The 13,477-nt window shown below is 40.7% G+C and overlaps 1 protein-coding gene across 1 annotated transcript in view; it reads right to left on the bottom strand.

Annotated features, from left to right (window-relative positions):
• The window catches only part of LOC126187305 (cytoplasmic aconitate hydratase-like), a 311,989-nt gene that overhangs the window by 85,509 nt on the left and 213,003 nt on the right, over nt 1-13,477 (bottom strand). The gene's annotated exons all lie outside the window — the stretch shown is intronic.

The following is a 13,477-nucleotide window of genomic DNA, read 5'->3' as shown; positions in this document are numbered from 1 at the left end:
AGTTAAAGTACAGTAATTAAATATAGTCAAACTAAATCACAGAATGCTGAAGAAATGAGATTGGGAAATGAATTATGAATAGTAGTAGATGTGTTGTGTTAGTTGGACAGCAAATAAACGAGCCTTGTACAGAAGTGAAACAGAAAAATAAACAGATAGGAAAAGCAGAGAAGACAAGAGAAGCTTTTTAAATACAGTGCTACAGGAGAATCCTGAAAATTACAGGGGGAAAACTTAAAACTTAAGTAGTGAGGTGGTACTGAATCAAACTAGGGACAAATGGAATTCTTGACAAAACTTGACTAAAAAAAGACAGATCGATATGGCACATCCTGAGGCATCAAGGAATAGTCAATTTGATTATGGAGGGAAGTGTATCTGAAAAGGAGGGGGGGAGGGGGGGGATTGCAGAGGGATACCAAGACATGACTGCAGTAAGCAAGTTCAAATAAATTCATGTTGCAATAGTTATAGTTATGCAGCAATGTGGAGACTTGCACAGCAGGACAGGCTAACAGAGAGCTACATCAAACCAGTCTTCGGGCTGAAGATCACTCTTAACAGTTTCCATGATGATAAGAAAATAAGGTGTGTGTTCCAGAAGTATCCAACCTCCTCCTCTCCCACACAAAATTAAGTGCAGAAGACTCCCTTCAGCAGAGATTTATAGGGGGACATTGATGTGCAATCATGAATTTTTACCTGATAGCGGAAAGAGCATCAGTCACTGGAAGTCGGCATGCAAGGGCTGATGTGTAAGAAGTGCTTATTAGATCTCAGGAACTAATAAAATGATGGAATTTTATGCAGTATCACTTCTCAATTTTTCTATCTAAAACATGGCAATACTCTTGTGGAAACCATTTACAAGATTCAACACACTTTTAGGGATGAAGCAATGAGCAACTCACTGATGAAAGAGTGATACTATCACTTCCAAGAAGGCCACATATCAGTGGAAACTGAATCGTGTCCAGGCAGACAGCAAATAGCCAAGATTATTACATAGTAATTAAGCAAGTGCTGACCTTGGTTGTGAAAGACCACCATATCACAGTATGGGAATTTGTTAGCAAGACAAGGGTAAGCATTGGAATGGTACATTCTATTTTGACCAATAATTTGTGCATTAACAGAGTGTGTGCGAAATTCATATAAAAAATGCTGACAATGGAGCAGAAGTAGTACCATCTAGAAATCACGAGACATGCTGGACAGTGCAAACAGGACATGCTGGACAGTGCAAACAGTAACTGTAAAGTCCTGAACACTGACCACAGGTGATCACATGTGGATTTATGGGTATGGTACAGAAACCAAGATTTAGTCACCACAGTGGAAACATCCGACCATCCGACCCAAGACCAAAAATGCACCCCAAGTCTGCAGCAATGTCAATGTCACATTGACAGTTTTCCTGGACTTTCATGGGCTGTTGCATCACAATGAGTATGCACCCCCAAGGCAGTATTCCAACCTGGAGTTTCCATTTTATGATCAAACCATTACAAAGCTATACTAACAGGAGGTCCTTCTCGCCTTTGTGCTGCACAAACGATCAGATCTGTGGGCAGCAAAAACTGTGCAGCTCAGTCATAACAATGCAATCACCATTCTGTGCAGCTGTTTCACTACTTTCCTCACCAAATTCAATGTACCAGTGGGTAGTCGAGTTCCCTACTCCCCTGATATGGCTGCACGTGACTTTCGGTTATTTCCCAACAATCCAAAAATGCCCCTGAAAGGAACACAGTTTGAGTCAAGAGAAGACATTATCCGAAACATTGGCCTCGCTAGGGAAGAGAGAGAGAGAGAGAGAGAGAGAGAGAGGGGGGGGGGGGGGGGTGTCCATCACCAAGGTGACCGTTTTGAAAGGGATTAGGGTTCTGCACTTCCAAATCAATAAATATATTACTGCCAACTAATACTTTAGCACACCTAATATGTCATATATTTAAATATAACTTCAATTGTGTCATGGCTTTAATCAAGTAATATGCAGCGTCAGTTACAAAATGCAATACCTGCTTGTACTGAATAGCATTTTGTTACAGCAAAGACATAACTGTTAGTCACCTGGAACAAAAACTGCACTTCTGCAAAGAAACGTGATGTAAATGTTTCATTCTTGTTTGGATTCAGTTAAAACATATGCTCCGTCAGTCAACACCTACACAAAATTATTTTTAAATTTCTCTCTAATGTTTTTAGTAGCAAGACTTGAAAACAATTATTTGTGCACAATGTTTTAATCTTCCGTTTTGTTCTACAGTAGAATATCTGCTCCAGAAAGTTTTACAATGAGAACTGTGAATTTTTTTCCTAACATTCCTTGTATTTATTTGCTTGAAAACATTTCCTACAATCAATAGAGCCTTCATAGACTTCAGGAGGAAAATCTAACTCTCTTGATCATTTCTACTTTTAACACACACTGCTGCTACAGTCATTTAGATTCTTCTCATTTCCACTTTAATATTATTGAGCAGGAGACAAAGGAGTACACCCAAGGAAGCATGGCAATTAAAAAATTGAATATGCTCATTTGTCACTACAAAACTGTTTTAACAATTAAACAATTTTAACATTATTTGAAGTCATTATTAAACCACTTAGAAATTAAAGTTAGTGATATTAAATTGTAAAGATTAGCACTGCAGCACAGATTTGTAGTTGGAAGAGAAAGATTGTGTCTGTAAGGTATAAAAGCACATTTTTTTTTAGTCCTGCTTAAGTCATTATACTTTCTCCAACTTTTCCCCAGTAATACGATGCCATTCCTCAACGGTGTTTCTGGAAGGTCTGCAGAATATGAATCTATGGCTGTCACAACTACATTGAAATCAAAATTTAGAAAAAAAATTCAGAGTTTAACATCCCGTCAATGATAGGGGTCATCACAGACAGACCCCAAGTGTGTATTAGGAAACAATAGGGACTGAAATCAGCTGTATCCTTATCAAAGGAATCATCTCATTATTTGCCCCCAAGCAAATTAGGAAATCATAGAAAAACCTGGATAGTCGGACAGGGACTTAAATCATCACCCTCCTGCATGTAATTCTAGTGGGCTAACCACTGCATCACTTTGCAACATGAACTCAATCTATGTCTTTAGATATTAGAACAGGTGGAACACATCAAGTGCCACATCTGTTGAATAGAATGTATGTTCCAACATTTCATACTTCAAATTGGTCACATTTCCTACTGTCAAAGAACCTTTGTGGGTTTGAAGAACAATGATTTTTCTAAATAAACCAGTCCATTTCTCACAATGAGTTTCATCCAGTGGCTCAAGTTGATATCCATAGTATTTGGCAGTAATTGTTCTACTCTTTGGAAGGTAATGAATAAGATTCTAGAAAATTCTGTCTATAATGCATATGACACAGTATTCACTGACTCTGGTGCAGAGCCACCAGTTTTAAGCCAATTTCATTATTGAATTTTCTCATTTTGAGAATACTGAACGAGCAATCTGTCTTACTTACTAAAAACAGTCAACAGCCTAGATCGCATAAATATTTCCTTATTTAAGACAACCGGTTTTGACAAAATCAGCATATTATGAAGCGTTTGTGATAATTAAAATATTCTGCAAATGGCCATGATCATATATATCACTCACAGATGCTTGTTACATAGCACATTGTTTACATAGGCTGGACATGTGCCGATTTGTATCCACACGATAACTTGGTGTGAGGTACAATGTACAATGAACACATTTCACAACAAAAAGATTTTTAAGACCTGAAGTTTACAGCAAAGTCAGTTGAAACCAGTTGTCTTAAATACAGAAATACTTATGCAATCTTGGCTGTTGAATGTTTTTAGTATTTCATTGTTACTATTTCCTTTCTTGTGTGAAGTGGTGGGGCACATCTCATTTGCAATAACAAACTGGTCAACAAAAGCAGCTGCATTCATTTTAAAATGGCCCATATTTGTATCTGCATCTACATCCCACTATGCAAACCATCATGAAGGGGATGGGATAGGATGTGTCCCATTGCACCAGTTATTAGGGTTTCTTCCTGTTCCATTCACCTGTGGAGCATGTGAAAAGTGATTGTTTGAATGCCTCTGTGCATGCAGCAATTACTCTAATCTTATCCTCATGGTACCTATGTGAGCAACATGTATGGGGTTGCTGTACATTCCTAGAGCAATGATTTAAAGCCAGTTCTTGAAACTTTGTTAATAGACTTTCTCGGAATGGTTGACGTCTTTCTTCCAGTCTCCCAGTTCAGTTTCTTCAGTATCTCTGTGACACTTTCCCACAGATTACACAAACCTGTGACCATTCATGCTGCCCTTCTCTGTATACAGTCAACATCCCCCATTAGTCCTGTTTGGTATGGGTCCCACCCACCAGAATGGGTGACTCAAATGACTTGCAAGCAATCTTCTTTGTAGACTAATTGCATTTCTCAGTATTCTACCAATAAACCGAAGTCTACCACCTGCTCTACTCACAACTTAACTTTTGTGATCATTCCATTCCATATCCCTACTAGGTGTTACACCCAGTTATTTCTATGAGTTGGCCGATTCCAGCCGTGACTCACTGATGTTATAGTCATACGATACTATGTTGTTGTTTTTTTCCATTTTGTGAAGTGCACAATTTTACATTTTTGATCATTTAAAGCAAGCTGCCAGTTGTGTCACTTTGAAATCTGTGAAGATCTGACTATTTATGCAGCTTCTTTCAGGCAGTACTTCACGGTAGATAATTGCATCACCTGCAAAAAGTCTGAGGTTAATCTAAATATTGGTCGCAAGGTCATTAATATACAACATGAACAGCAAAGGTCCCAATACAATTGCCTGGGGGCACTCCCGAAGTTACTTCTATATCTGACAATTACTCCCCATCCACAATAACATGCTATGTCCTCCCCAAAAAGTCCTCAATCCTCAATCAATCTGACATTTACTCCCCATCCACAATAACATGCTATGTCCTCCCCAAAAAGTCCTCAATCCAGTCACAAATTGCACTTGACACCCCATATAATCGTACTCTTGACAAAAAGCGTTGGTGTGACACTGAGCCAAATGGCTTTCGGAAATCAACAAATATTATATCCACCTGACTGCCTTGATCCAAAGATTTCTGTTAGCCATGTGAGGAAAGCATGAATTGGGTTTCACATGATCAATGTTTTCAGAATCCAAGCTGGTCGGCACGGGGAAAATGATTCTGTTCGAGATAGGTCATTGTGTTCGAGTTCAGAATGTTTTTTTAAGATTCTACAACAAATCAGTGTCACGGATATTGGACAGTAGCTTTGTGGATTACCTCTACTACCCTTCTGGTAGAAGGGCGTGACCTGTACTTTTTTCCAATAACTGGGCACATTTTTTTGTCCGAAGGATCTGCAAAAGATTACAGTTAGAAGAGGGTCTCACTCAGCCACAAATCCAGCATACAATCTGATAGGAATTCCGTAGGACCCTGGAGCTTTGTTCAATTTCAATCATTTCAGCTGTTTATTAACACCACTAACACATACTTCACTCATCTTTTCAGTGGCATGGTGATTAAATTGGTTGCTTCTCAAGGTTTTTCTTTGTAAAGGAATATTTGAAAACAGAGTACACATCACAGCTTTCGCTTTGCTACCCTCAATTTCAGTTCCTGTCTCATTTGCCAAGGAATTGATACCAATTTTGGTGCTACTAATAGCCTTTATATATGATCAGAATGTCTGGGTTTTGTGAAAGATCATTTGACAACATTCTGCTATGGAAGTCATTGAAGGCATCGTGCATTGCTCTCTTGACAGCCAAACCAATTTCATTCAGCATCTATGCTTTGTTTTACACCAATTATGCAGTAATCTCCATTTCTTTAGGAATTTCCATATACCATGGAGGGTCCCTCCCACTATGAACTGTTCTGATGGGTACATCTCTGTGCAGTGCATGGTCAATTATTCTTTTAGACTTGAGATATAGTTCCTCTACATGCTCCTGCCCTGTGCTGTGGTGAAAGTTTCAAGTTCCTCACTGAGATCCGACACTATTGACCTTTTTATTTTGTTTACTGAATATATATATCTTCCTGTTTGTTTTAGTTACCCTTTGTACTTTTGTAATCATTGTTGCCACAACCAAATCATGATCACTGATCCTAATTTCAATGCAGACATTCTCAGAGAGGTCAAGTCCATTTGTTGCCATTAGATCCAATATGTTTCCTTCATGAGTGGGGTTTCTAGCTATCTGTTCTAGGTAGTTTTCAGAGAAGGCATTTAGTAAAGTTTCATAGTATGTGTTATCATGCCCACCACTAACAAAACTGTAATTTTCCCAATTAATTGTTGGATGATTACAGTGTGATTGGGGAACTTATGTAGAAGTGAACTGAGGTTTTCTCTGAAGTTTTCAGTTACATCAGGAGATGAGTCTGGTGGGCGACAGAAGGATCCAATTACTATTTTGCACCCACCCCTTACACTGAGAATTGCCCCGACAATCTTATATGCAGCATCTATTTCTATCTCAATGGATTTGAGTTTGTCTACTGCAACGAACACACCAAATCCATTTCCCATTGGCCTATCCTTTTCAATTAAATTTTCACCAAAAGTCTCAACTTTAGGTTTCAACTAGCTTTCTGTACCTAGTGTTATGAGAGCTTCACTGCTTATCAGAAGTGCTTCAAACTATGGCAATTTGCTGTGAAAGCTTTGGCATTTAACTACCAGGATTTTAATATTCTCACCTATGGAAGGCATTTCCCCCCCCCCCCCCCCAATTTATCACTGATACTTCCGGATTTCTGATAGATATTGTTATCTGGATTGGATGGAGTGTTGCCTAATCTAAAAAACCCTCATGTGCTCACCAGAGTCAGGTATTTGAGTAGCAGCCTCTGATGTGTAGTGCATGCCCGACCCATTTAGGGGCTTCCTACAGTTCACAACCCCATGGCCCACATCCAGAAAGTCACAGCCTAGCTAGTCACAGCCTAGCTTGTCACAGAGCTCTCAAAGTCTCTGGTCCAGTCCTTCCATTTCATTCAAAACCAAGGGGGACACAAAAAGTTCTGGGACAATGCTGCACATTGTGAGTTTTGTTGAAATTCCATGCACAAGACTGGTCTTATCAACCTTTTCTGACAGTCCTGAAATGATCCAAGAATGACTTTTAAGACCAGATGACAGGCATCATTTGTTCCAATGTGTGCCACAATCTGTAGCTGGTTGCACCCTGTTCCCTTAATGGCTGCCGAAATAGCTTCTTCAACATGTTGAATGAGGCCCCCAGGAACACACACTGAATGCACCCGGTGTCCTTTCCTGTCCCTTGCTCTCATTTCCTAAGGGGTACTATCACTCACCATAGATTTCACCTCTGCTTGACAGGACAAGACTGGTTTTCCCAAAACATATGAAGTGGGTCCCACTGGCTCAGTTTCAATTTTCAGATAAAGACAGAACCTCAAATTTGTTGGTTGGGGCCCTGAGGCCTCCCTGGTGCCTGTCGAAGGATGCTTAGATCTATCACCGAGATGCCGCTCACGTTCAAGTGGAAGAGTAATTTTCTGCAGTGGACAAAGCACCCACACGAGACGATAGTACTTTATGTACCTTTGGTACTGGTGCCACAGATACACAACTCTCAGGAGCTCTTCAAACACACTGACTCGCAGCAGCTGCCAATTGTTTGACAGTAGTCACAGCTATTTCAAGCTGCTTATGAATATCAACCATCTCATCTTCTGTTCAAGAACAACATTCACAGTGGGGCTACACTTTGCCTGGGAAAATTTATTATAGGAAAGTGAACAAATAACTTTAAACTGAATATGCTGGTTATTTTTTATATCCGTTGAGCTAAAAAATACTATTAAAAAATAGAAGCAAATAAACAAAATCAGATTTCAATTAAAGCAACAGAAAAACCTGTGGTAAAAATTACTAATTTCCTAAACTTTGAGATTAATTGTAGTTATTAGCAATCCAGGAAATAGTGTTAATTTGCAATAAACATAAATAACATCTACTCCTGTTTAAGGGAAAACTTGATGTAGTGGAATGTGTTAGTTAGAATATCTGCTACAGTAACTAAACCACAAAAGCCAATTTACTATGAATCAGAAAAATATGCAGCACCAACACAGCATGTTTCTGCCTATTGCAGCTAACAACATTCCACAAATGTTTTTTGCTCGGCATTCAACAAATATGACAACAGTCTGGGTGAAAGCTTTCTCATGATCAATTTGTCATGTAAAATGCAGTACTCTTCCTCCTGGTTCACCTGTTGTTTCATCTACGGCACAAACAATTCACTGCTGAACACCGAATGCCACTTGCTCATTATTTTCATCATTGGAGTCATTTTGCTATGTCATTTCACACGGGTCACTGTCAACAAAAAGTATGGACATTTTTAATTCATACATACATTTATTCTTCATCATGAGGCATCTGACATTCACTGCTGGATAAAGACCTCAAGTAGACTTTCCACAAGTTGTGGTCTCTAGTGATCCAGATATTCTGTTCACGTGGTCTAAAGCAAAACTAAAATAATCAATTATTGATAATATAATATGAACTACTCACCAAGTGGCTGCAGGGGAACACACACAAAAGGGTTTAACTATTATGAGGTGGCTTCCTCTTTTTCTGGCAGAAGAGTTGAAGGGGAAGGAAGAGGGGTGAAGGAAAAGGACTGGATCGGTTCTGAGAAAGGGGTGCAGGTCAGTGAAGTCATGCAGAACCCTGGGTCAGATTTGAAAACCTGAGAGCTTAAAGGTGGAAGACAAGGCAATATGCAAGACAGAGATAAAACATTGTGCACGAGTTAATAAGAGTGAAAAGCTAAGTGAAAATGAATGGAGTAGGAAACTAAAATGGAGTGAAAAATGGAGTAGTTAGTGTGAATAAATGCTGAGATGGAAGGAATTAATGTAAATTAAGGCCAGGTGGGTGCAAAAACCAAGGAAACTGGATTCTTCTCTCAGACACCAGTTTCTCAGTATTCTGCAGGTAGGAATGAACACTACGTGTCCTTGGTTGTCACCATCCACTTGACCGTAATTTACATTAATTCCTTCTGCCTCAGTATTTATTCACTACTCCTGTCTTCCTTGGTTTCCTGCACCTTTTATTTTCTGACTCTTCTTTTTTATTATTATTATTATTACTATTATCATCCCCTCCCACCTCTGTTACATACAATGCACTTTGCTGTTTGCTTTTCACTCTTGTTAACTCATGCAGGCTGTTTTAATAGTAATCTCTGTCTTGCATATTACCCTGTCTTCCACCTTTAGGCTCCCAGGTTTTGAAGTCTCATCCGGTGCAGTCTCCAACAATCAATCTTTCGCTCTCATCCTGCCCAGTAAGTCTCCTCCGACCTGGGGTTCTGGGTGATTTTTCTGAACTGTACCCCTTTCCCTAAACCTCTCCAGTCCTTTTCCTTCACCCCTCTTCCTTCCCATTCAATTCTTCTGCCAGAAGATTGAACCACTGGTTCCAGAAGCTTATAATAGTTAAATCCTTGTGTGTGTGTGTGTGTGTGTGTGTGTGTGTGTGTGAGCGCGCCACTTGGTGAGTAGATTTTTTGATCCATTCGTTTATATCATATTACAGATGTTCTGTTCAGTATGCTCAGCTGCTGTGGCAAAGCGGTTCTAGGTACTTCAGTCCGGAAACACGCTGCTGCTGCTGCTGCTGCTACAGTCGCAGGTTTGAATCCTGCCTTGGGCATGGATGTGTGTGGTGTCCTTGGGTTAGTCAGGTTTAAATAGTTCTAAGTCTAGGGACTGATGACTTCAGATGTTAATTTCCATAGTGCTTAGAGCAATTTGAACCATTTTGTTCAATATGTTTTCTACTGTCATCTACCCACATTCCATTAGGTTGTCATATTTATCTTTTCTTTTTTCTTGGAATTCAGAAGAAAGTTTCCTTGGTCCACCTCCCACTCATTCAGCTTCATTACAGTACACACTCATCTTCATTTTCAGTCTGTTACCTGATCCATTTGTTGTGTCCCGTCTCTCCTGGTAATTAGCTGTTGCATCTATCTCTTACTCACTGAGAACTATTAATTTTTATAAGTTCTTTTACAGTAGAAGTTAATATCGCACTGACATAACTCAATACACACTGACTGTTAGACTTTCCAGAAACATTACAGGGTTAATTCTGAAAACTATTTAGTTTATCAAAAGGTCAAGACATATTTTACTCTTCTCTTTGTTTATTTTCTTCTCCATCCAGTCACTGTCTTCAGCATCTGTAAATACAAAAACTGAAGGTGGTTCAGGTATGATCCATTAACATGAATTCCTTCGTTGTTTTACAAGTTCAAGTCCTTCAAAAACTTTCTCTTGGATGCCTGATGCCTATGAACTATTTTGGTGATATGGAATTTCCATGCCCGACTCCTCTTTCAATTCTGAATATCACAATATCTGACAAAACCTAATGAATGCTGCAGCATTAATGTACATATTAGTTGTGATACTAAAACAGCCTGAATGAATGTGTTGACTCTTCAGTAATATTAGAAAACACTGTGGTGGAATTGAATCAAAATCTATTTTTTTAATCCTTCAATCCTACACAAGGAAGTAGTTCGTAACTATTGCCCCTCCCTGCCAGAATTTTGTAGATGATCCAGTGTGCTGCATCCTCTTCTAAACTGCTCAATTAAAATCTATCAAAGAAAAATCTAGGATGGAAGGTAACAATATTACGAAGAAGATAGTTGCTACTCACCATACGGCGGAGATGCTGAGTCGCATATAGGCACAACAAAAAACTCCGCAACCTACCCTTCTATACAAAAGATACCAACCATTTCCTCCACCACTTCTCCACAGTTCCTGTTCCTTTACAACATGGTGCCCTGCTCATCATTACTGATGCCACCTCCCTTTACACTAAAATCTCTAATGCTCATGGTGTTACCGCTATTGAACACTACTTTCCCATCACCCGATGGAATAGAAACGAATAACCTCCTTCCTAGCCACCATGACCAACTATATTGTCACCAACTATTACTTCTCCTCTGAAGGCATGACCTACAAACAAATCCAGGGTATGGCCACCCGCAAGGCATCATTCTATGCCAACTTATTCATGGCACATCTAGAGGAATCCTTCCTAAACATCCAAAATCCCAAACCCCTCACATGGTTTAGATATATTGATGACATGATCTGAATCAAGGGTGAGGACACCCATGCACCTTCCTCCAGAATCTCAACACCTTCTCCCACATTTGCCTCACCTGGTCTACTCAACCCAAAAAGCCACCTTCCTAGACGTTAACCTACACCTGTAAGATGGCTTCGTCAGTACCTCTGTCCATATCAAACCTACAAATCACCAGCAATACCTCCAGTTCAACAGCTGCCACCCATTCCATACCAAGAAGTCCTTTCCATACAGCCTAGCCACTCATGGCCATCGCATTTGTAATAATGAGCGGTCCCTCTCGAAATATACCAAAGTCGAACTGAGGCCTTCACAGTCCATAACTACCCTCCCAATCTTGTAGGTAAACAGATCTCCTGTGCCTTATCTCTCCACTCACCCACTACCTGGCAAAATCTTCCTGTCTGCCCATGGAGGAGTATTCCCCCATGATTCAGTACTACCCAGGATTGTAGCAACTGAATTAAATTCTTCCCCAGGATTTTTACTACCTGTCATCATGCCCTGAAAAGTAAAATATCCTACCCACTATCCTTCCGTTCCTGCTGACAGTAGTATTCCACTGCCCACCAAACCTACACAATATCCTCATCCATCTCTACACAACCTGTGCTCCCAAACCCTTGCTCATGGCTCATATTACATTCTCCCAGCACCACCAACTCCAGTCCAGTCCAGTCCAGTCCAGTCCAGTCACAAACATCACCTATCTCATCAAAGGTGGGGCTACCTGTGAAATCAGTCATGTGATCTACAAACTAAGCTGCAATCTTTGTGCTGCATTATATGTGGGCATGACACCCAACAAGCTCTCTGTCCTTATGAATGAATGCCCACTGACAACCTTGGAAAAGAAACAACTGGACCATCCCATTGCTGAGCACGCAGCCCAACACAACAATCTTCATTTCAATGGCTGCTTCACAGCCTGTTCCATTTGGATCCTTCCCACCAACACCAGCTTTTCTGAATTACACAGGTGGAAACACTCCCTGAAATAATCCCACATTCCTCTAACCCTTCTGGCCGCAATCTTCATTAGTCATTGTCCTTACCCATCTAGCCCCTTCCCTGCTCCCTTTCCAGCACTACACAGCACTCTATTCCACCAATACATACTCACCTCGTCCCTGTATGCCCCCGCAAGCAGCACTTTACCATCCGCCACCACTACCTCCTATCCCTTCTACTCCCTGCCCAAACTTCCAACTTACCCCCATGACCCAGTTGCCTCTCCCATCATGCACTGCTGAACAGAGAAACTAAAGCATACTCTTCTTCATCAGGATTCTAACTACCTCTCTTTGCGCCAAGAAATGAGGAATATTCTCCCTGTCCCTCCTACAGTTGTATTCTGCCATCTGGTGAATGTATGTAATATCCTTGTCCATCCCCACTGCACTACCATACCAACACCATGGCTCGTGGCTTGTATCCTTGCAACAGACCTATGCAACACCTGTTCCATACACCATCCTACTACCAGCTACTCCTGTCCTGTCCTGTCAAAGGTATCTCCTAGTCCATCAAAGGCAGAGCCAGCTGTGAAAGCATGTGGCCTACTAACTTACCTGCAATCACTGAACTACATTCTACATGGACAACACATTGTCTGTCTGCATTAATGAGCACTGCAAACTGCAGCCAAGAGAGAGCTGGACAACTCAGATGCTCGGCATGCTGCCCAACATAGTGTGCTTGGTTTCAACTGCTTCATGGACTGTGCCATTACGATTCTTCCCACCAATACTAGCTCCTCTGTGTTGTGCAGGTGGAAACTCTTCCTGCATCATATATTTCATTCCCATAATCCCTCTGGTCTCAATCTTCGGTAGTTCCTGCCCTCCACCTGCTTCCATTCCCAACTCTCAGTCAAGCCTCTCTCACGCATTCTACACCCACCCCCCAACTGCCCTGTATTGTATAGTCCTTTCCCCATCTTCGCATCTCTCCTCTCCCCTTTTCGCAGAACAGCAGATGATGCACATATCAACCTGCAATCCCGTTCCTGCACATTCGAATAGACAGCACTTCAGCATCTCCTCACACTTCTATCCTGCTATCCCTCCTCCTCCTCCTCCTCCAATTCTTCTTTACTCTCACTACCTATGACAGCCAACTGCTGCAACACACAAAGTCAGGCCACAGAGGGGTGATAGTGGCTATACTCATGTGTGTTTTGTCTTTGTCTAGTAAAGCACTTGGTCTGACAGCAGATAATATCTAGAGGTCTTTTTTCAATATGCCTGTCTGCCACTCAATGTCTTCTGTACGTAATG

Source organism: Schistocerca cancellata, chromosome 5 (genome assembly GCF_023864275.1).
Source record: "Schistocerca cancellata isolate TAMUIC-IGC-003103 chromosome 5, iqSchCanc2.1, whole genome shotgun sequence".
In the NCBI taxonomy this organism is placed as follows: domain Eukaryota; kingdom Metazoa; phylum Arthropoda; class Insecta; order Orthoptera; family Acrididae; genus Schistocerca; species Schistocerca cancellata.
Note: the sequence above shows the minus strand (reverse complement) of the source record. Positions and strands in the feature narration are given on the sequence as shown.